Source organism: Tursiops truncatus, chromosome 16, assembly GCF_011762595.2.
Source record: "Tursiops truncatus isolate mTurTru1 chromosome 16, mTurTru1.mat.Y, whole genome shotgun sequence".
NCBI lineage: Eukaryota > Metazoa > Chordata > Mammalia > Artiodactyla > Delphinidae > Tursiops > Tursiops truncatus.
In genome coordinates, this window is record NC_047049.1 from 53,395,906 (window position 1) to 53,419,128 (window position 23,223).

The following is a 23,223-nucleotide window of genomic DNA, read 5'->3' on the forward strand; positions in this document are numbered from 1 at the left end:
TTCCTGTGTGACTCCGTTCAGCTTCCCCTGGAAGCAGCAGGGACCCCTGCTCATACCACCCCACGGAGTGTAAGATGCCGGCACTTGACCGGAAGTGTGTGTGTGTGGCAGGGGTGGGGGTGGGCGTGGGGGGATTGAGATGAGGGAGGAACAACAAGGCATGTACAATTGTATGAATTTCTTTCTTATTTTAAAAAATAAATCTATTTATTTATTTTTGGCTGCATTGGGTCTTCGTTGCTGCGCGCGGGCTTTCTCTAGTTGCGGCGAGCGGGGGCTACTCTTCGTTGTGGTGCACGGGCTTCTCATTGCGGTGGCTTCTCTTGTTGCGGAGCATGGGCTCTAGGCGCGTGGGCTTCAGTAGTTGTGGCACATGGGCTCAGTAATTGTGGCTCGTGGGCTCAGTAGTTGTGGCTCGCGGGCTCTAGAGCACAGGCTCAGTAGCTGTGGCACACAGGCTTAGTTGCTCCACGGCATGTGGGATCTTCCCGGACCAGGGCTCGAACCCGTGTTCCCTGCATTGGCAGGCGGATTCTTAACCACTGCACCACCAGGGAAGCCCTGTATGAATTTCTGACAATCCTATTTTGTATCAGTATTTCTTCAGGTTACAAAGCAATTTCACAGAGAGTTTCTCTTCATCTGAGAAGTTTGGAAAGAGCAGTTTTTATTCCCATTTTGCAGAAGAAGAAACTGAGGTTTAAAGGGGAAAAGTAACTTACCTAGTGACATGTAACTGGTAATCAGTCAGGCTAGCAGTAAAACCCAGTTTCTGGTATTTATGCCAGATCTTCCCCTTGTTCCAGAGAGCTCTACGTGGTGAAAGAGAACTCCCCTTCCTTAGTGGACATTTTATGAAGTGACACTTCAAGAATTCTGAAGGTCTCCCTCCTCCCTGCCGTGGAACAGAGATAAAGTGGTTGTCAGGGGACACATCGCAGGTGTCCCAGCTCTGTAAGTGACAGAGACAGTACCAGAGAGCTCATCTAGACGCTTCAGACCTGTACTTTATGACAAAGTGTGGGGTGTGGATGGCAGATGTGCTGTGTATATGGCAATGGGTGGGTGTATGATACGTGTCAGTGAGGTGTGGCATGTATGTGTCTGTGTGGAGTAGCGTGTATATGTTGGGTGTGTTCGCTTGAGGGTGTGTGGGGTGGGTGTGTCATGTATGTGACATGATGGTTGGTGTGTGTGTGATATACTGTGCGTGTGTACGGGGTGTGTCTGTGCGTTGTGTGTCTGTGCTGTGATACTCTTGTGTGAGAGTGTGACGGTGGGTCTTTCTGAGTCTGCTGATGCAGGACGTGTGGGGTGGTGGGAGTGTGTGTATCTGGGGACGGCGGGTCTGGCGCGGAGGGAGCCCGGACAGGACGCTCCCGTCTTAGCGGCATGTGTGTTGTGGCTCACGGCCCCCAGGTACCCGCCCCGGCGTCCCTGCCTAGTTGGTCAGCGTGCCCAGCCGAGACCTGTTTCAGTGTGTCAGCTGGGGCTTCCTCTGTTCCAAACAGGCCCACATCCTTGGCACAGACCGAGGTTTCACACTGGTTCGTCCCCAACGGCAGGTCCCCTCCAGGCCAGGCCAGCAGCCCCGCTCCCTTGGGACTTCCACCCACAGCAGAAACGCTCCCTGCCCAGGACGGGAGGAGCCGTGCCTGGGCCGGACAGAAGAGCCACGTCAGCAGCTGCCCTCGCTGCCCCTGAAAATAGTCAAAACGAGTGCCTGCTGCCAGCGCTCTGCAAACGTACCCAAATCCTTAGGTGGGGAGGGTGGGCCCCGCTCAGCTGCCATCCTCTCAGTGAGGCCTGTCCCACCTCCCTCTTTCAGACAGCAACACACCCCTCACTCTCACCCACCTGCACCCTGACCCCTCACACTGGTCCCTTTTCTCTCTCTTTTTTAAAATAGCACTTTTCACCTTCTAACACACTGTATAATTTACTTGTTATGTTTCCTCTTTGTCTCCCCTTACTACAATGTGAGCTCCTTGAGGGCAGGGATCTGGACTTGGAGGAGAGGATGCAGGACGTTTAGAAGGTGCTCAAAAAATATATAGGGAAGGAGGGAGGGACTTAATGCCAACATCCGCCCCCCCGGGCCAGGCCCATGGTGAGGGGTGTGGCAGAGCGTCCCCTCCCTGGTACTACTGGGGACAGCCAGAGGCCAGGGGGCAGATTGGGGCTGCAGATGGGTGGGAGGCCTGCCTGCTTTCCAGCCACCAGCCTGATGGGAAGGCACAGCTGTGGGTGGCAGGGGAGCCGGGAAGGATGTGCTCAGTTTCTGGGGAAGGAACTGCTGGCCAAGGATGCACTTAATTTAGCCCAAGTCTGGCATGGAGCAGGGAGTGGAGATTAATGCAGATCAGGTGCTGTTCTTCCCTTGCGGCTGGGGCTGAGGCTGGGGGCTGGGTTGGGTCAAGTGTGTTACTGGCCCAGGGTGAGATAAACACCCTCTTGGGGCAGTCCTTCCTCCAGGAGGACAGGACGGCCGGATCTCGCCTGCTGGGGCCATGGTGAGCGAAGGGTCGGCGTACAGCTTTACAGCCTGTATGCACCTGTCGCAGATGTGGTCTCATTTGGACCCCAAAGCCCCCTGCCAGGGAGCTAAAATTTCCATTTTACAGGTGGGGGGGGGGCGAAGGGAAGCTGCAAGGACAGGAGAGGCTCGCAGGAGGGCAGCTGGAACCCAGGGCTCCAGATCCAGTGCTCGCTCCTCCCTCTTCCGTCTCCTGCGTGTGATGGAAGGAGACAGACCCCTTACCTGCTTCCTGGTTGCAGAATGGGCCCACTGGAGAGGTGGGGCAGCCCCTCCAAGCCCGTACCAGGTCCCGTGCTGACGTCAGGAAGGCAGAGAACACCCAGGCTGGGAATCAGAACAGCCAGGGTTGATCTCTGGTTTGGCTCCAGATTGGTCAAGCCACCTCCGCTCCCCAGGGCTCAGTTTCCCCACCTGGACAAGCCTGCCCAGCGATGGTACTCAGGTGGGCTCCACTGAGACTCAGGCACAACTAGGCTTTTCCACCGTGGACACCACTCACTGGCCCGGAGTTCCAGAGGCTTCTGTGGGAGCTTATACTCATTCTTTCTTTCCTCCCACCTTCCCTTTCTCTTCCCATCCTCTTGTCCCTCTGCCCTGGGCCAGGGGATCTGAATAAGGACCAAGAAACTCAGCTGTTCTCCAAGGGGAAATGCTCAGCAGCCGCTCCAGAGCACCGCTGTGACCATCGTGGCAGCTGCTTGGCCAGGAAGGGACTGACGCTACATGGGGGGACTCTGGTTGGAGCTCTGCTCACCCGAGGTTTGCGTGATGATGGTGGGACCTCAGCCTCTCAATGACTTTCACTTCAAAATGGGGCCAATGGTGGAAACAACCCAAATGTCCACCAGCATTCGGTGAATGGTGGATGAATGATGAATAGATAAATAAGATGTGGTGTATCTATCCAATGGAATGTTGTTCAGCCATAAAAAAGGAATGGGATACTGATTCATGGGGCAATAGGGATGAACCTTGAAAGCGTTATGCTGAGTGCAAGAAGCCAGTCATAAAAAGTCCCATGTTGCTTGAATCCATGTATCTGAAACGTCCAGAAGAGGTAAATCCAAGAGACAGAAAACAGACTTGGTGGGTGGCCAGGGGCCGGGCAGCGGGAAAGCAGGGGAGCAAAGCTTCGTGGGTAAAGAATCTCCTCTGCGGACGATGAACATGTTTCGGAACTGGATAAAAGTGGTGGTTGCACGACACTGTGGATGTACTAAATGCCACTAAATTATAATCCTCAAGTGGTGAATTAAAAAAAAATAAAAAAGTGGTGACTTGTATGTTACCTGACTATTACTTCAGTGAATGCATTAGCCCCAGGGTGACTGCCCCTCACCTCCCTCCCTCCCCAGCCTCTGCTGCCTCCAGATACTGCCGCCGTCCCACCAACACCCCCTCCTCTACTACCACTGAGGTTCAACCCTCCTCCAGGCCAGCCCTGACTGCAGGCAGGGGGATCTTCAGCCACCTCACACTGAGCCCGTCCTGCCGGGATCGAGCAAGCATGATGCAGCTGTCCCCATTTAGCAAACCCTACTGTGTAGCAGCGCCCCGCTGAGCACTTATAACCCGCTGCCACCGCCGGGTAGGAACTTTCTCCCCGCTTGCCAGAGGAGAAGCTGTGAGGTGCCCAATGCCCCTACATCGTGGCTCTCCCGTGGGTGGCTAGACCTCAGTCCAGCCCCTTGCACTGCCAACAGGCCTACCGTCCCCCCACAGCACCTCAGACACAGCAACGCAAACTTCCCCCTCTGCCTCACTCCCAGCCTTTTGCTGTGCCCAGGGCGCTATGGGTATAGGCCTCCCCACCCCGGGGCAGGTGCACGTGTATAGGCCTCCCGCTGCACCAGCCTTTAGCCTGGGCAGTGCCTAGAGAATGTCCCAAACTTTAGGCAAGGCCTGGCCCTCCTGGGATAAGGGCCCAAGGTCAGGGCTACACTCTTCCTTCTAAGACACAATCCCCAGGGCTTTGGAGACGACCAGGCACTCACATTCTCACTGGATATGATGAACTTTGATTCAATAAGATCATGAAGAAAGACCTGACATTGTTTGCTGAGTCCCTTAGCACTGCCATCTCACCTCACAGAGGTCCCAGAAGTACAGCGTGGCATAGTGACCTCGGCAACTGGCATCCCTGGGCTCGGTCCCAGTTCTACCACGTACTCACTCTGTGACCTTAGGCAAGTTACTTAACCTCTCTGAAGTTCAATTCCTCATCTGAGAGACAACTGCTTTCCTTTCATTGGCTTGTTGTGAAGACTTGGTTTTCAGCCTGGCTCAGGGTAAGCGCCCCATGTAAGATTGATGCTCAAATTACTGTTATTATTGTCGTTCATATTTCATATTGCCAATGTCAAAGCTAAGGCTCAGAGAGCTGAAGTGATCTATTCAAGGTCACCTAGCCGATATTAACGAGCAATTGGGCCCATGATAATTTCAAGCCAAAACATGGACTTTTTGAAACAGAGGGAAAGGGCAGGGGCAGTTCTTTGGGGGATGGGGCACCTAGCGGGTTATGGCGGAGGCCTGCGGGGACCTAAGCCTGAGGCTCAGCAGAAAGGCAGGCCTTGGAAGGACAATGCTGGAAGACGGGGCTTAGAAACAGGGGGACACAGGGAGGATGGAGGTGTTGGGAAGCGGGTAGGGCTAGGGGAAGGCTGCACAGGCCACACAGGCAACAAAGGTGTTTTTCTCACCTAGAAAATGAGGTGATGACACCATCCGTGGAAGCAGATCTAGTAGCCAGCCCCGAACCCAAAGCAACCACCACTGGTGGCAGAGGGGCCTCAGGCAGGACAGCCGGTACTGGAGGCGGGGCTGCCCCCAGGCCAGTGTTCTGAGCCTTCCCCAGCCCAGGTGAAGTCCCCAGGGGCCTCTAGCATCTCATCAGCATTGCAGCCTCATCGGACAGTTGAGGCAACTGTGGGTGTAAGTGACCTGCCCAGGGTCCCACCGCAGAAACAGAACTCATTCCCTGTCCAACACTCCTTCATGGCTCCACACTGAAGACCTAGATGGAGAGGGACAAGGGGGAGCTCCTGGGACCTCACAGCGTGAGACTGAGGTCCCGAAAGGCCCCAGGTCCCCAGTCTCCTCCCCTGACTTCCCCCCATTTCTGGAATCCAACCATTATAGGCCAGTTCCCTGGGAGTAAGGAACAACTATTCATGTTTAGAGTCAGTTCACAATCACATGCAGGGACTGTGTAGAGTCAAAATTACCCTTAAAGACATCTTAAAAGACAGCTGGGGGACCCTCCACGCAGCCCCTCAATACACCCAGGGGGGTGGGCTTCCCTCCCGCCCGGGCTCAGATCCTTGAGTGGTAGCAGGCTTGTGTTTCAAGGTCACACACAAACGGTACCCCTATATTCATCCAGAATCACTCCCAGCATGAAAAGGAACTGTGCTGGAGACTGGGGACCCAGCCAAGGGCGGTGGATTCAGCCCTCCCATTGCCCGCTTCCTAAATCACAGCTAAATCATCCTCTCCTCACTCTCGCCCTTGGCCAGATGTGTTCAGCTGAAATGGCACACGTATATCCACGGCTCCCAGGGTGCTCGGTACGTAAGTTAGCAGGTGCAGCTGCCCTGCGTGCTCCAGGCCAGAGGACTGGGCTGGTGTTTACTAGGCCAGGTGGTTGGGTGGAGAGAGGGCCTGGGCTCAAAAATCATCAACACATCAGAACTGGGTTCAAAATCCTGACTTTGCTATTTCCTATTTCTGTGAACAAGTTAGCCTCTCTGGTTCTCCATTTCCTTATTTGTCAAAGAGGAAAAAGCAAGACAGTTGAGGATAAAAGGAAACAAGCTTTTCATGTACCAAACATTCAGGAAGTGGTGGCGAGCATGCACACGTACCTCTGCTGGCAGAGGGTGAGGTGGGGGGCTGTTGACAGGGACGTGAAAAGGGAGGTCAGAGATCCAGCACCCTGGGAGACAGTTGGGAGAGGCATTTAGGAACTGGGCGGGGGGAGGAGGAAGCTGCGGAGGCTTGTAGGTGAGGGTACCACTGAACCAAGAGGCCCCACCCCAAGTCTAGTCCTGCCCGCGGCACTGGGGAGCTGTCTTGTGAAGGCCAGCCAGGCTCGGAGCAGAGGGGTGGACACCAATCCAAACATCAAAGCTGGGCCTGAGATTTTTGGCCAGATGAGAGCAGTAGGGAGTGGAAAGGCCCAAGAAACCCTGTGTATCTGAGCTCCCTGGGGGTTTAGAGACCTGGGTTGAGTGGCTGGGAGCCTTCTGGATTCCATCCAGACCCCTGGCTAGCCCTGCCCCACTGTCTACTTGACTCATGTCGGGAGGAGAGAGGAGAGAAAACGGAGGCAGGGGAGGGGAAGCCACGCAGCTGTTCCCGAGCTGGGGCCTCGGAAATTCGAGCTGAGCCTCAGGCTGCCGGCAGGCAGGAGAGGGCCTCTTGGACGCCCACTTCTGAGGCGCTGGCCCAGTCTCACCAGCAGACCTGGGATTAGCTCAGCAGCCTTCTCTGAGCTCTGAACATCTGCACCCTGGCGTCCACTTCCCTCTCTCCCAGCCCCCTGAGACGGAGAGGGGGAGGAAGGGGGAGCAGACAGCTGCGACCTGGGAGGGGACGTAGGAGGGGCCCCTGAGTGGCCTGAGACGTGGGGATTAGGGCACAGCAGCGGTAGAGGAGCCACCTGGGGCCTCATTCCAAAAATGCCTTCTGCTCCCCTCATTTTGTGAACCCGAAGGAGGTGGGGTTTAGGAGGAAAAGAGGGGAAATAACATCTGTACAGGCCCACTAGACACCAGGGAGGTGCTGGGCACTTGACCTGGTACTTCCAACTATATCAAGGTCGGGTCTTATTATTTCTATCCCTTTGTGAAAACAGTCTCAGAGAGGTTAAGTAACGTGCCCACAGTGACTCGGTAAGTTAGCAGTAGAGCCACGATATAAACCCAGGTCACTCTAATTCCAAATCCTGAGTGGATTGGAACCAGGCAGGTCAGAATGGAACCCCAGGGAGAGGGAAGACTTATTTGCCTGCCCAAGGCTTAGTGCAATCACGGCTGCATAACTGAGGTCGAGAGCTGAGGGGGAGGGGAGAGGCAGCAGCTTCGCCAATTGCTCCTGCAAGAGTTCTCACGTTGCAATCTGTCTAGAAGAGAAGATCAGGTGACAAGTCAACAAACCAAGTCATAGGAGTCTCAGCTGGAAAAAAACGGGTTGACTAGCTTAGAGAAGGCTGAGAGGAGGCTGGGTTGTTGCAGACTGACTTGCTCTGTGGGACCGATTCAGCCAGGACAGGCTAGGTTTGGCTGCGATGAGGAACAATCCCCAAGTCTCAATGGCTTACGCACCCAAGGCTCATTCCTTGCTGACATCACAGTACAGGGCAGGAGGGGCTCTGCTCATCCTGGTCACTCAGGGATCCAAGCCAAGTGGGGTTTCCTCCAGACGTGAGCATCCCCTGCCCCCCAAACAGCGTGGCAGAGTAAAGAGGTGAACTGCACCCTGACTTCTAAAGCTTCACATTTCATTGGTTGAAGGAAGTCTCGTGGAAACACGTAATTTCAGGGGACTGGAAGTGCAGACCCACCCAGGGCCCAGGAGCAGATGGAAATGTTTGACGGGCAGCACTAATGATGATCTCAGGGCCGGGAGGGGTAACTGGGCTATGGGTGAATGTATTCAGAAGTCAATTTTAAGTCCACTGAAGCATGACCTTCGCAGGGGAATAATGCGTACCCACCAACAGAGGTATGCAAGTCAAGGCAGGATGGGCACGTTGCAGGAAGGTGTTGGAAGGGACTCTGCCATCGCTGGGGTGACGGGAGATGGCCTGCATGGTGGTGGGTAAGGGCTAGGGCTCTGGAGACAGAGGTGCCTGTGTTCAAATCCTGTTCTCTCTTATCAGCTGTGTTACTTTGTGCAGATTACCTAACATCTCTGGGCTCCAGTAGTCTCCTCCTCTGTTACATGGGGGTAATAATGCCAAAAACTGTTACAAGGATTGGATGAGATAATACATGTAAAGTCTATAGCATACCATGCCGGGCAAATGGGAAGCTTGAATCAAGTCAGTTGCTCTTATTGTTGTTCTCGTTCCTACCCAAGATTCTGTGAACTGCCCCTCCTGGAATCCTTGGCAGCATCCTTTCCTGGGCCTCTTACATCCCTAAGACATTAGTCAGCGGCCAGGGCAGAGTTGGGAGAGTGCTGTGCACAGCCCAGCGGGCTGCTTTCCGCACTACTGTGGCATGGTCTGCCAAGGTAGGATGCTTTCTGGGACTTTCTCTAACCCACTCCCGCTCCCCAGTATATTTCCCCTTCCTCCTGCCTCCAAGCCTGATTGCAAAGCAATTACCCTCTCCAGCTCATCCTCAAATCTTCCCTAACAACCATGGATCCAATTTATGTCTCCCTGATTTTGCCCTTTCCACAATGTCATAGAAATGGAGGGTGACAGTAGGTAGCCTTTCTGCTGTCTCTTAAGTTACCTACTTTATTGAGGTTCGGCCGTATGAGATGGGAGATTATTCTATCTGCCCTCCCCCTTTCTCCCTGTCCAGCTACATCGCTGGTATTTGTTCCTTGATGGTTATCTTCATAGCTCTAATTAGCATATGTATACCTCCAGCTGTAAAATTACCCCTAAGGCTCTGCACTTTCTGAAATAAAGCTATCCGTGTCCCCATAAGCTCGAAAATCACCATTTCAGAGACATCAGAAGGAGGCATGGCAGAGTGAAGTGATATGTTTCAGAAACTCTCGGAGCACCGATGAGAGGATGAAATTAAGAGAAGTTTTCTGGAAGAGGCAAGGTTTGGGCTGAGTCTTGTCCACTTACTTTTCCCAGGGCGGCTGCTGGTCTGTTGCTCTCTAGGTCTGTGAGCCTTGACCTGCAGTATCTTGTTCAGACACCAGGGGGAAGACAAGTGGCTTTGCTGGGATGTCCTCTGCTCTGACAGAGAGAAGACGGCTCAGCTCTCCCCACTCCCATTCCTTTGGGCAGGGGTGGAGCTGCCCACGAGGTTCTCAGCTCCAGACTTCTGCCTGCTCAGAGGCGTGAGTTCATGCACGCCGTCTGAACTGTAGCTTCCAGGCCTTCTGTTTGTGGATACCGTCTCATCTGCACTCCACGCTCGCAAAGTGCGGTCCCTAGAGCCCTCGCGTGGGAACTAGCTTGTAGACATGTAGATTCCTGGGCCCTGCTCCAGACCTCTTGTCAGGAGATGAGGCCCAGGTGTCTGCATTGTTAATACTCAGCCCACATTCCTCTCATACACAGGAAGGACTGAGAACCTCAGGTTCAAGGCTTTCTATGATCTTAGCCTGTCAAACCTCTTCATCATGTTTCTCCCCTATTTTCCATAGTCATTTCTGGGTAAAGGGTCCATAATTTGAGGAAACATAGCATATTTGATTCCTGGAGATTAAGCATCTCACATGGAGTTAACACATGTTAAAAGCCCTGTAGTGAATAAGCCTGTAGGATTTTGTTAAATGTAGCATTCCCCAGGTTATTTGACAGGAAAGTCCTCTGATACCTCATTTTTTGTCACTAACTGGATGCTCAGCTCTACCCATCTTAGTATAAAAAAACCTCTTCCCTCCCTTCATTTGTAACAAGTACAGGCACAGGCCCTCCTGGCCAATATCTCCAAGAGAGGAAAATATGAGAAGACTCATTCCAATGCCCCACGAGCCAGCCCGTGCCATAGCCTGAGCCGCAGCAAGTCGGCCCTGGTCCCGTCCCAGTTTACCATCTCATCCAGCAACCCTGCCTAACTCACACACCACTGCCCCGGGCTGATCTTCAGGTAGCAAAGGTAATTGCACGTGCTCAGAACAGACCTAAAGTTCCTGCCACTAACATCAGAGACCGTCTGGATTTCTACTCTCTACCCATCTAGCCCAGTTCCCAGGCTCCTGGATTTTAAGGGCGTATAAGCAAGAACCCCCCACCCCCGTGTCCACTGCCTGCAATTTGGAGGGCTAAATAAGGTTCCCTACTTTTTATTTTCCAAGAAGTCCATTAAAATATGATCTGATCTGCACTTCAGTTTTCCCAAAATGTAGTTCCTTGAACCTTTGAATGGGAATCACTCATCATTTTATAAAATAATTTTAATACAAAATTTAATATCGATACTTTTATTTTAATACCAAAACAAGGAAGAGGAACAGAGTGTCTGAATAAAGAAAAGTCCTCTAAATTAATAAATTTAACTTTATGGAACATTCACTCTATTGCCCTCAATTTTTCTGTTTTGCACAAACAAATGAAAAACTCACCACAAACCAGTTTGTGTCCTTGGGCTGGGGTTTTGGAGCAAGCGGATGTGAGGACCTGGTTTGAGAACTCCATGTTAGGAGGCTGTGTTGTGATTGCAGTAATAAGGCAGAGTGTCAATGCTGGCCTTTCAGTACATATTTTGTGTATTAACAAGACCTGACATTTTAAATGAGAGAGAGATTGTTGTCTTCTATATTTGGTCCTCATGCTGTTTTAAGGATTGAGAGTTTAAGAAAATAATACCATTCATATACTTACTGTCTACTGTGAGGATTGAGATGGGCCTAGAGTCTGTGGGCAGTTGTAGGCGCTGCCCTTTGGGCAGCATGGTCAGGACAGTGAAGGGTGGGAACTTGCACGGTCGGGGAAATGAAGGGAGGAGCTGGGAGTAAACTCTACAGATGAGCACCAGGCAGGTCACGATGTGGCTGCCCTGTTTCTGAAGGAAGGCCCAGGAGGCAATGAGCTGTCTGACATGCTAAGATCCTAGAAAGAAGAGCTAGGCCTAATAGCAAGAAAGTACGGAGATGCAAATTTAAGCTTAATAGAGGAAAGATGTTTTAGGAATCAGAGATGCCTAAATATAGAAAGTGAGCTTCTCATTACTGCATACAGAGGTTGAACAGTCATCAGTCTGGGAGGTGATGGATAAAATAAAAATTAAAAAATTTAATAGAAATAATAATTTTATGTTTATAGTACTTGACATTTATTTATTTATTATAAATTTATTTATTTATTTATTTTTGGCTGCGTTGGGTCTTCTCACTGCGGTGGCTTCTCTTGTTGCGGAGCACGGGCTCTAGGCGCAAGGACTCCAGTAGCTGTGGCACGTGGGCTCAGCAGTTGTGGCTCACGGGCTCTAGAGCACAGGCTCAGTAGTTGTGACGCAGGGGCTTAGCTGCTCCGCGACATGTGGGATCTTCCCGGACCAGGGATCGAACCCCTGTACCCTGCATTGGCAGGCAGATTCTTGACAACTGCGCCACCAGGGAAGTCCTACTTGACATTTAAAAAGTTGTTTTGGCACAATTGCCTCTTAAAATAGTCTTCAGGGAATTCCCTGGCGCTCCAGTGGTTAGGACTCCACGCTTCCACCGCAGGGGGCACGGGTTCAATCCCTGGTCAGGGAACTGAGATCCCACATGCCATGCGGCACGGCCAAAAAAATAGTCTTGAGAGGTAGATAAAAAAACTTCTGACTTCAAGTTCAAGATGGCAGATTGAGGACACACAACAGTGAGCAAAACAGATAAAAATGTCTGCCCTTGTGGAGCTCACAATCTAGAAATTACATAGATTTTATGTTATCCTAGAGACACTGGAAGAACTTAGGGATAGGGCAAAATAAGGTAATGCAGGGGGAAAAAGAAAGGCGATTATAAATGTCAAGAAAAAAAGGCAAGGGCTTCCCTGGTGGCTCAGTGGTTGAGAATCTGCCTGCCAGTGCAGGGGACACGGGTTCGAGCCCTGGTCTGGGAAGATCCCACATGCCGCGGAGCAACTGGGCCCGTGAGCCACAACTACTGAGCCTGCACGTCTGGAGCCTGTGCTCCACAAAAACAGAGGCCGCGATAGTGAGAGGCCCGCGCGCCGCGATGAAGAGTGGTCCCCGCTTGCCACAACTAGAGAAAGCCCACGCACAGAAACGAAGACCCAACACAGCCATAAATAAATAAATTTTTTAAAAAAAGGCAAAAGACAACATATTAAAAAAAAAAGAAAAAAAAGCAAAAAAACCCAATCGAGGTAATATAATTATAGCATCCTATTGGTTACGTAGTAAACAATATGTAGTCATAAGAATATAAACACTGTTTTCAATTTTTAGAAACAATTTGTAGACAAAGCATAGAAACTCAGTGATGATTGAAGATAGAATGTCAATGTTAAGATTTTTGACAATATAAAAATAAATGTATAGTCAGTGGAATACTTGAATTAGAGGTGGGGAAATGAAATAAAAAGTGGAGAAGTTAATAGTCTAATTCTCATACAAGATTGCTGAGATATTGACCAGAGTTGATAAAACAAACAAGGGATAGAAGAGTAAGTACATTGTTTAAATGTTCAAATGTAAACAGAAGAAGACATAGATAGACTAGATAGATAAATAGATAAGCAGGCAAAACAGAGAGGAAAAGAAAAAGAAGGGCATTTATGTGAACTAAATTTTCATTTTTCATACCGTGGACTCAATAGATTACCTAAAATCTGTAAATCAAGAAATGGAATAATTTCAGAGGCTTACCACCTAAGTAAACAAAAATATAGGTGTTTAAAAGAGGTTGCCTTGAGGAAGTGAGTCAGGGGTAGAAAGGATTGGACCAAGAAACCTGTTTTTCATGACACATGTGTATAACATTTCTTTTTTTTTAAATTTAATTTATTTTATTTTTGGCTGTGTTGGGTCTTCATTGCTGCGTGCCGGCTTCTCATTGCGGTGGCTTCTCTTGTTGTGGAGCACGGGCTCTAGGCGCGTGGGCTTCAGTACTTGTGGCACGCAGTTTCAGTAGTTGTGGCTCACAGGCTCTAGAGCGCAGGCTCAGCCGTTGTGGCGAGCGGGCTTAGTCGCTTCGCGGCATGTGGGATCTTCCCGGACCAGGGATCGAACCCCTGTCCCCTGCATTGGCAGGCGGATTCTTAACCACTACGTCACCAGGGAAGCCCAACATTTCTTGATTTAAAAAAAATGCAATGTAATATATTATTTCCATGTTGTTAAAAAAATTAAAATCTATCATACCCATTAAAATAGATGAAGAAACTTGGGCTCAGAGAGGTGAGGTGACTTTGTTTAGGTCACAACACTAGGAAGAGGAGGGACCAGGAATGGATGTCATATCTCACGACACCAGCTCCTCTGAGCTCTGCGGGGCTGCTCCAAACAGCCCTGAGAGCTCCTTTCACTCTGCTTCTATGATTCACCATCCATTCAAGCTGCTATGCCTTTGCACCTGCTCTTTTCTCTGCCTGGGGTGCCCCTCCCAACGTCTTTTGCTGGCATGAGTCTGTTCATTTTTCACGACCCAGCCCTACGTCATTTCCTCCATAACAAGGACTCTTCTCTTGTCCTCCTCTTATACTCTGTCCCTGCCTCTACTGTAATGTTTATTTATGATCCCACTGGATCATAAATATTTGGCTATCCATCCTCCATCTTTCTGTCTCATTTGCTAGTCTGTGAGCCCTTCAAGGCAGAGGTCTGTGTCTGATTCAACGCTATAACCCAGCTCCCACCCCAATGCCTGCCACTGGGTCTTCAAAAGTGTTTCTGGAATTTGTGAATGTGTGGAGCACATGTGTCTCTGACTCTAAGATTCTGGGCTGGTGGCTGAGCCCCAAACCCTGGCCACAGGCCTGACAGCTGTGGACGAGGCTGCTTTGTCAGGTTCATACTCATCCCTAAGTGACTCCCCCTCTCGCAGCCTTCATATTCTGTCACCCTCCTGTTTTATTGTTCTCCGCTCTCCGCTCACATCCCAAGGCTTATCTGCAAATCTCCCAAAAGGCATGCTTTAAGAGCCAATTGGAGCCTTCCATCTGGGTTGTATTAAATCACTGACAGAGTTCTGTCCCCAAGTCAGCAGGGGTTGGAGGAAGGCTTTGGGGAAGACCTTTTCTCCTTAGAGGAACTGACTCAGAAGAAAAATAACGTGCTGGTGGGAGCTGCCCAAAGTGGTGGGAGCAGGGAGATGAACAGATTGGGCAGCTCTTGTTAGATATGTGTCCCCAGGCATGCTCTCGGCGACTCCGGGCCTCTGTCTTATCACCTGGCTCACAGGAGAGTGATACATGCTCTGGGCTGGTGGGGATTACAAGAGACAAAGCATGCAGATGTGTCTGGAACAGCACTGGCCCAGAGTCGGGGCTCAGTCTATGTGTGAGTCTTCCTTCCTCTCCAGTTCTTTTTTTCTTTTTCTCTATCTTTGTTTTTACTTTTATCACAGTGATCCACTAACACTGTTTAAGAGGCAAATTCTTCTTTTGTTACAACAAAAACTAGTTTCTTACCCCGTCCTCACTATTTATTTTTCCCCAGAGGCAACCACTTTCAACTCTTTTAAACAATGCTTTCCGTATTTACTTGCATATTTCAAAATAACTTGCTTGTATTGGTACTTTTTTTTTGTTTTATTTTGTTTGTTTTGTTTTCAGGTTTCATCTTTTTAATCAACTCGGTGAAGGATGTCCTAAATGCTTCATGAAACACAACAGAATATTTTTTTCTTCCACTATTAAAAAATATATATAGGGGAGTTCCCTGGTGGCCTAGTGGTTAGGATTCTGGACTTTCACTGTTGTGGCCTGGGATCAATCCCTAGTTGGGAAACTGAGATCCCGCAAGCCACACAGCTCAGTCAAAAAAGAAAAAGAAAAACAGAAAAATATACACAAATATTTTGAAGAAATTTCTATATAATCAGACAGAGATCGGGAGTATAAAACACCTCTAAGTAATCATGTTCTTGATTTCTTGTAGTTAACAGTTGGAATTGCTTCCTAACCGTGATTAAACATTGTGCACAGGTTTTTTAAATGTTCCTAGATACACATTTTTAAGAACAATCAGTCTGGCCAAACATTTTTTGCCAGAACCAATAATCCTGAGAGCCTGAACTAAAAATCTGGTTTAAAAAAAAAAAAAAAGGAAAAATACCCATACTCTACAAATGGCTCAGAATTTGTCTTTAAATGGGAGAAAAATTTTAAAAAACACATGAAGCTTTCTGAAAGGTCTTTAACAAGCTACCTCGGGAGCTCCATTCAAAAACAAAGGTTGATGTACTAAAACAGATGTTTCAGTGCAGCTCCAAAAATCTTTATAAAGACAGCCATTTGGAAGGATGGTCCTGAATCAGAAGAAGTTTCATTCCTTGTGTATCTATATTAGGTGTGCATGCCTCAACTCAGTTGTCATAATTGTCCCTGTAATTTCTTCCTGAGTAGTGGTCATGACCACCCTGGCTTCTGCCACCATAGTCTCTGGACCTTCCATATCCATATCCTCCAGGTTGATTGTCATACCTGCCATTTCCACAGCCCTGGTCCCCACGACCTCTAGAGTAGCTGTGACCATGCCCATAGGAACCCCCTCTTGTTCTCCAGGGCCGACTTGCCCATGTGGTCTACACGGATCTGACGACCATCCAGAGACTCTCTATTCATGGCTCTCATGGTGTCTGAGGCATGCTCTGGATTGGCGATAATGATGTAGCCTAAACCCCGGGATCGCTGAGTTTCCCAGTCCTTGACAATAACCACCTCCGAAATAGGTCTGAAGCTGCTGCGGTGGTCTTCCAGAGCCTGCTCATCAGTGTTGAGGTTGTGGGCTCCCACGAAGAGCTTCTCTTCTTCAGAGGACATGGCAGTAAATTTGAGTCCTGGAAATGAAGAAGTAAAAAGGCCAAAGAGACAGTTACCGCCAAGGAGCCAAGAGACTGGGCGCTCTTGGTACTTTTTGAATTCATCTACGGAAGGACATCTTGATTGATTCTAGGTTTTGGCAACTGTGAATAAGGTTGCTATAAACATTTGTGTGTAGGTTTTTGTGTGGACATAAGTTTTCAACTCATTTAAGTGAATACCAAGGAGCACCATCTCTGGATTAGATGGCAAACCTACACTTAGCTTTGTAAGAAATTCCAGACTGTCTTCCAAAGTGGCTGTACCATTTTGCATTCCCACCAGCAATAAACGAGAGTTCCTGTTACTCCACATCCTCACCAGCATTTGGTGTTGTCAGTGTTTTGGCTTTTAGATAATTCCTGGTACCTCGTTATTTTAATTTGTTAATTCCTAATGACATATAGTGTTGAGCATCTTTTCATATGTTTATTTGCCATCGTATATCTTCTTTGAGGAGGTATCTGTTCAGATCTTTTGTCTATTTTTTGGTTTATTTGTTGGTTTTCTTTCTTTTTTTTTGTTGGTTTTCTTATTGTTCAGTTTTACGAGTTCTTTGTATATTTTAGATACAAGCCTCTATCAGATGTGTGTTTTGCAAATATTTTCTCCCAGTCTTTGATGTGCCTTTTCCTTCTCTTAAGGTACTGAGCTTTTATTATTATTATATGTTTAACGTCTAATAGCTCATTTTTGTTCTCTGGATCTTCTTTTTAATAGTTCCTTCTTTTCGTTTCATGTATGGAATAATTCTTCTCATCTCTCTGAAAATATTCGTGATAGTTTTTCCTGAAGTGTTCCTCTCCCCGCAAGCCTCTGTTTCTCCCAGGTTGCTTTTATTTCTTAGTAGAGGCTCTCCCCAAAACAACAGGTGATTCTTGTCTGTGTTCTTGTCTGAGGAAGACACCAAAATCTGACTGTACACTCTGTGTATGTTTGTGTTTTGGAGGTAGGGGTGTGTGCTTGGTGACTGTGGGCTTCTCTCTAGGGTAATCAGGCCAACATTTTTTTTTTTTTTTTTTTTTTTTTGGTGGTACACGGGCCTCTCACTGTTGTGGCCTCTCCCGTTGCGGAGCACAGGCTCCGGACGCGCAGGCTCAGCGGCCATGGCTCACGGGCCCAGCCGCTGTGCGGCATGTGGGATCCTCCCAGACTGGGGCACAAACCCATATCCCCTGCATCGGCAGGCGGACTCTCAACCACTGCGCCACCAGGGAAGCCCTAGGCCAACATTTTGTTGGGGAGCCTGCCTACCCAGTCCTTGCTGGACCTTGTAAACATGGCTACTAGTAGTTTTGGATTTGAGTGGGGGAAGAAGACCGGCAGTTTCACCATCTAGTAAGTAAACTTCCATTTCTTCCCTATTTTTAACACTCTACACCCATCTGTGTCTGCTGTCTTCCTGTCTGGATATCCTTATTTTATCTTCTCCAGATAGTGAAGCTTCAGGCTTCTACTGAGGTGCAGAACAGACAGTCCCCCACCTGTGTAGTGAGGGAGGGAATGGATCTGGGGTTAAACTGCTTCTTAGACTTTTTTGGGCATAATACCTTGAGTTTATTCCAAAGGAAAATTTTCATTTTCCCCAAGTGTTTTAACAGTCTACAAGAATAATATCTAATGTCTTTTCATGTTATTTGTAGACTTAAATTTTAAAATCAGAAGTGGTGATACTAGACAAGATGTAATTTACACTAATTTCTAATAATCTTCTTTTAATGAGAACTTGATGGTATTATTTTGTCACCCTAAAATGAGATTTTACTAAAATGTATACTTTTCTATCACTTGTTCATCTAAAGATCCAGCTTTTTTACCTTCAATCTGTACCTATAATGAATGAACTTGAACAAAAACTTCTATCAGAAAGTGTTTCTATATACTTTATTTTTAAATTAATTGTTATTGGAGTATAGTTGATTTACAATGTTGTGTTAGTTTCTGCTATACAGCAAAGTGAATCGGTTATGCATATACATATATCCACTCTTTTTTATATTCTATTCTCATATAGGTCATTACAGAGTATTGAGTAATGTTCCCTGTGCTATACAGTAGGTTCTTATTAGTTATCCATTTTATATATAGTAGTGTGTATATGTCAATCCCAATCTCCCAGTTTATTCCTCCTCCTTTCTTTCCCCCCTATATATTTTAGTTGAGTAGATTCTTCAAGGCGTTCTAGGTTCTAGCTAGCATTATCTAGCATTTATTGTTTCTATGGATTTAAAAAATAAAGTTTCTATTTAGTTTTCATGTCTCCTTAGGCTCCTCTTAGGTATGACCATTTCTCAAACTTCCCATGTTTTTTAAAATTATCTTTACGATTTTGAGAAATACTGTTCAGGTACCTTGTAGAATGTCCTTCAACTGGAATCTTTTTGATGTTTCTCTAGTGATTAGACTTGGGTTATGTGTTCTTGAGAGAAAGACCACAGAGGCAACAGCACCACCATTCTCATCATATTATATCCAAAGGACATGATACCAACATGGCTTATCACCGACGATATTAGCTTTGATCACCTGACTGAGGTACTGATCGTCAGGTTTCTCCCTTCTAAAGTGACTCTTTTCACCAGCTCCCAATACTGTCATCTTCGGAAGGAAGTCACTACGCACAACCCGTATTTAAGGACTGGGGTGTTAGGTTCTACCTCCTTGAGGGCAGAGTATCTACATAAATTATTTGGAGTTCTTCTGTACAGGAGATTTGCCTAGTCTCCTCTGCTTGTTTATTTAATCATTATTTATATCAGTATGGGCATTTATTTTATACTTTGAGTTATAAATCAATACTACTTTATTTAGTTGCTCAAACTGTTCCAGCTTTGGCTGTTAGGAGCTTTTCCAGTTGGTGCCCTTGTCCTTGGACACGCCCTCACCGTTGCGTGTGCGTTACGTGTGTGCGAGCACTTTCTTACTTTTCCATCCCAGGCTTCTTTGTATATTTCCTGCCCCAGTTCTAGAACCAGCCATTTTTCCGAGGAGTCCTGGTTCCTTTTATTGGAGAGAGGTATTAGAAACCAAGATCTGGGCGCTGGGTATGTTCATTGATACTGGGATGTTGTAGCGTCTAGGCTTGCTCAGCTGACAGAGCAAAAATTGTATGTGTGTACACTAACCATATATATATACATATCTATAAATAGTTCTATCTGTAACCATCTGTATGGTATCTATACTAAGTTAAATATAAATTCCTACTGTTACCTCCCACTCGAATCCATTAAGAAACGGATCATCCTAGCCTCTTCTTCTTACTTGTTTGTAACCTCCCACTCAAACGGTGAGAAACCAGTCTCCATACATTTACCTAATTATTCACTTCCACTGCACGTGTATAGCAGTATCAGAACTGTTAACCTGTAAACTCATGGGAAAGCATTGAGTGCAACTAGAATAGAGTGATTATGTACAGTTTCTTTTGCCTTTAGTCTTGTTTCATTTCCAAAGTTACTTAGGTCAGCAACTTCTCCCCACCCCCCTCCCGCCCTGGCCCCTTTCAGTCAGGCTCATTTATACATTTGCAATAGAGTTAGATTGTTTTGTCACATTATACATTCCATCCTGGGGTCTGATGACCTCCTAAGTGATTTTTTAAAAATTTTGCGTATGTTAAGTTTCACTGTGCTATAAAGTTCTATGGGTTTTGACAAACGCACCATTACATTACCTACAAGACAGTTTCAAAGTCCTTAAAAAAATCCCCAGTGGTTTACCAATTCATCCCTCCCCTGCTTCCTGGCAATTACTTTCTCTATAGCTTTGCCTTTTTTAGAATGTCATATATTTGGAATCTTACAGTATGTAGCCTTTTCAAACTGGCTGCTTCCCCCTAGCAATATGCATTTAAGATTCACCCGTGTGGAAATTCCCTGACAGTACAGTGGTTAGGACTTCATGCGTTCACTGCCGAGGGCTCGGGTTCAATCCCTGGCCTGGGAACTAAGCTCCCACAAGCTGCACAATGTGGCCAAAAAAAAAAATTCATCCATGTCTTTTCACAGCTTCATAGCTCATTTCTTTTTATCATTGAATAATATTCAATTGTATGGATATACAATTTTGTGTGTTTGTTTATCCATTCGCCTATAGAAGGGCATCTTAGTTGCTTCCAGTTTTGGGCAATTATGAATAAAGCTGCTGTAAACATTTGTGTGAGGGTTTTTGTGTTGGTGTAAGTTTTCAAATCAGTTGGATAATTAAACAGACTTTTAACCGATCATTCCTCTTTTTGGCTTCACCTTCACACCCACTTCCAGAGGAAAGGGACGTCTTCTGTTTCCAAGCCTGTGAGGGTTTCTGCAATGTAGATCGACTTGCTTCTTGGCTTCCTACCTGCCCGTTGGTGATTCCGTTCCCTCTGGTCTGCTAAGTCATTTACACTCTCTCGTCAGCTTTCCACCCTGGAAAATTATGTTGCATAATCCCCTCTCCTTGTCCTATTATTTTTGTGGGTTTATATCTTGACCTTTTTATTGTCATTTTAGTGGGACGGAGTGAACACTCATGTCAATGTTCAACCCACCAGTTTTGGCCAGAAGTATCCCCCCTTCTTTTCTCAGAGGCAGAGATTTGATCTCCCTGCGGATGTAAAGTCAGGGCTGCTGTGACTCCAGTCCTGTGAGAAGACCCTCTGCTCCCAAACTCTCTCCCAGTGCCCGTCCAGTCAGGGCCTCAGTCCCAACCCCCTGCCCTTAACGATCCCGACCTCAGGGCTTTGAAGGCCCGAACCTGTCGGGAAGGGAGGAGAATTGGCTCAACATTCTGAGCTGGAGGCCTCAGAGCAAGGTCATGTGTGGATAGGCTCAGCCTGGGAAGATGACACAAATGGTGGGACAGGAGGAAAGGGCAAAGAGAGTGAGACCCCATGAACAGACTGGAATCCAAACATTTTCTAGTCCCTGTTTGGTACGTCCACCCTCACCTCCCTAACAAACAGTGTCTTACAGCAAACCTTCAGGGGGACGTGACAGAGATGATGAAGCCAACAAAGAAGGGAAGTCAGGGTTACAGTGAAGCAATTACATACTTGGTCATTGAACAGTCACCTCCCTCTGCCCAGCCTCTGATATCCTTCGCCCTGATCTCTTTTCACTCTACCCAGAGTGACTTCTTCCTTGGTGATTCCATCCCCTCAGAGCCCTCGCTCACAGCCAGGATCCTAAGGCCTCCCCCACGTCATAGCTCCAGCCACAGTCCCCTTCCGGAACTCCAGCTGAGTCGAGACGCCTTGCCCTGGACGTACCATGGCTATCACAGCCATGTATACCCTGTGCCACGCTTTCCCTCTTCCTTTCAGAGCCCATCATCTGTTTTGGGTTTCCTAAAGGTTCCTCCAAGTTTTTGGTTCACTTCTATATCTTCTTCTTATTTCTGAAAACTGTGATGTATTTATTTCGTAGCTTTTAAATATCTTTGCAATCGTTTTTTAGGTCTTGGGGTGAAGGGCTATGTGACATGAAACTTGAAAGAACAGTTATCTCCTTTGCTGGAGTTCATCTTTGAAGGGTCCCATGGTATTCCTTCAGCCCCGAAACCATCCTAAGATGGGTGAAAGTCTGCCTTCTTTGGAAAAAGATGTTTCCCAACCTCTTATGAGAGCAAAGTTCAGGGTCTCACAAGCACTTGGAAGTTTTTCTTACTTTATTTTATCTTTCATTCTTTCCCCTACATCATCTCTTATCTTTCAGAGGGGTTAAGAACAGCTTCTCAGCTCTCTGGTTTCCCTTTTGGAAAATGCACTGGAGGTTTTGTTACCATGGGAAGAATGGGATGAAAATCTGGTTCCTGGGATGACTCCATAGCTATTTAACCAATTACCAGGGGTTTATGCAACGTTCTCACTCTCCCCAGGCCAGTGTCAGTAAAGCTTTACTGCCTATGGGTAGAGCCCAGACGCCTCATCCTGTAATGAAAACCGTTCAACGTTTGTGGCATTTCCCTTATCTTGGGGCTGAAAAGAGTCAGTAGAGGTTAAGAGTATGGGCTCTGCATTCAGACCGCCTGGGTTCCCATCTGACTCTGCCACATACTTACTGTGTGACCTTGGGAAAGTTACTCAACCTCTCTGTGCCTCAATTTCCTTCTCTGCAAAGTGGTGAGTGATGGTAATACTAGTATGTGCCTCATAGAGTTTTTGAGAAAACTAAATGAATTTACAAGTGAAAAGGGCTCAGAACAGTGCCTGGTGCTGAGAAAGAGCTGTCAGCTACTATTATTACCTCCCTGAATCCCAAGGTAGACCCTCTCCAATCAGTCTGAACAACGCCCTGTTCTCCTCCCCCACTCTGAACTTCTGTTCACTAGTGTCTTCAAGGGCACAGAATAAACTCTCTTTCTTCTCTGTTCTCTCTTTCTCCTTCTTCTTTTCCTTCTTCTATTATCAGTTATACCTATGATTTACTGACCATTTGCTACAGACTAGCTACTTTTCAAGTGTTATTTTTTCAGAACTCACAATAACCCTGAAAGGCTCCTATTTTATGGATAAGAAAACTGAGCCTTAGAGAGGGGAAGTAAGTGCCTCATCCACTTAAATGCTAAGTGGCAGAGATGCGAGTTTAACTGCATCCATCTCCTCCATCTCCCATGGCAGGTTGTCTCTCCCTGCCTCATTATCAAACGTTCATTGTCCATCACCCCAATCTGCAAGGCCATGCTTGAGGTTATCCACGTTGTGAATCACATCGCTCACCATGCTTTCAGTTGCAAGTAATAGAAAACCAACTCCAGGCGGCTTAAACTAGAAAGGGAATGTGTTGTTCACAAAAATGAAATGTCTAGAGGGAAGGCAGACTTCAGGCACGGTGGATTCAACAGCTCATCAGTGTTCCCAAGGACCCACATTTCATTGTCCTGCCTTCTTCCATATCTTGGTCTCATCCTAACACTGGCTCCCGTGTAGCCTCAGGATGGCTGTCAGCAACAATCCAGGTGCCTTAAGCTAGATCCCTTCTCCCCGGCCCCAGATCCTGAGATGAGAATGTGAGAATAAGTAGTTTATTTG

General features: G+C 47.5%; 1 pseudogene; it reads right to left on the reverse strand.

Moving 5' to 3' along the window:
• Nucleotides 1–15,673: 15,673 nt before the first annotated feature.
• Nucleotides 15,674–16,172, reverse strand: LOC101325048 (RNA-binding protein 3 pseudogene; annotated as a pseudogene).
• Between the last annotated feature and the right edge of the window lie 7,051 nt (nucleotides 16,173–23,223).